Raw genomic sequence first — 647 nt, 5'->3', positions numbered from 1 at the left:
CAATTAGGTTTGCATGGCAACAATAAGCTGTTTAGTTGCTTGGGTACATTTACAAGGTGATACATTTTTTCCTTCCCAGATTTACAAACACTGCTTTGCCTGCTATTTAAAATAGTATGTATGTTGCCTTTATAATGAACTGTCCCCATTATTACTTTAATGATGTCCTGAAAAACCAGTGATAATATTTTTAAACAGTTAAAAAACAAATGATTACAGTTGTTTTTATTGTAATTATTCAGGATCTGACTATACAGTTTATCATCTCGGTGATCCTTTTGTGAATTCATAACACCAGTACAATCTTTTGTATTCTTCAGTTCTTTCCTTTCCTTTATTTTAGTTTCACATCATCTCTTTTGTCAGACATAAGTTCCCACAATGTGGCTTCCCTTTAGGTTTTACTTTCTTATTTCTCCTTTTTTTCATAGTCATGCCTTTGGAGCATTTATTATAGTAAACTGTAATAAAATATTTTTTCTTTTATTACCTTCCATGTACCGGCTTAAAAGTTGAAATATATGTGAATGGTTGTGTTCATATATCATTGTGCATTTCACAAAGAGTAACCTCATAAAAAGAAAAAGAATAAATATGTGTGGTATATAAACTCCAGTAAAATACTGTAAAGGTAATAGTAACCGGAG

Source organism: Penaeus monodon, chromosome 20, assembly GCF_015228065.2.
Source record: "Penaeus monodon isolate SGIC_2016 chromosome 20, NSTDA_Pmon_1, whole genome shotgun sequence".
In the NCBI taxonomy this organism is placed as follows: Eukaryota; Metazoa; Arthropoda; class Malacostraca; order Decapoda; family Penaeidae; genus Penaeus; species Penaeus monodon.
This window is presented reverse-complemented; position numbering follows the sequence as displayed.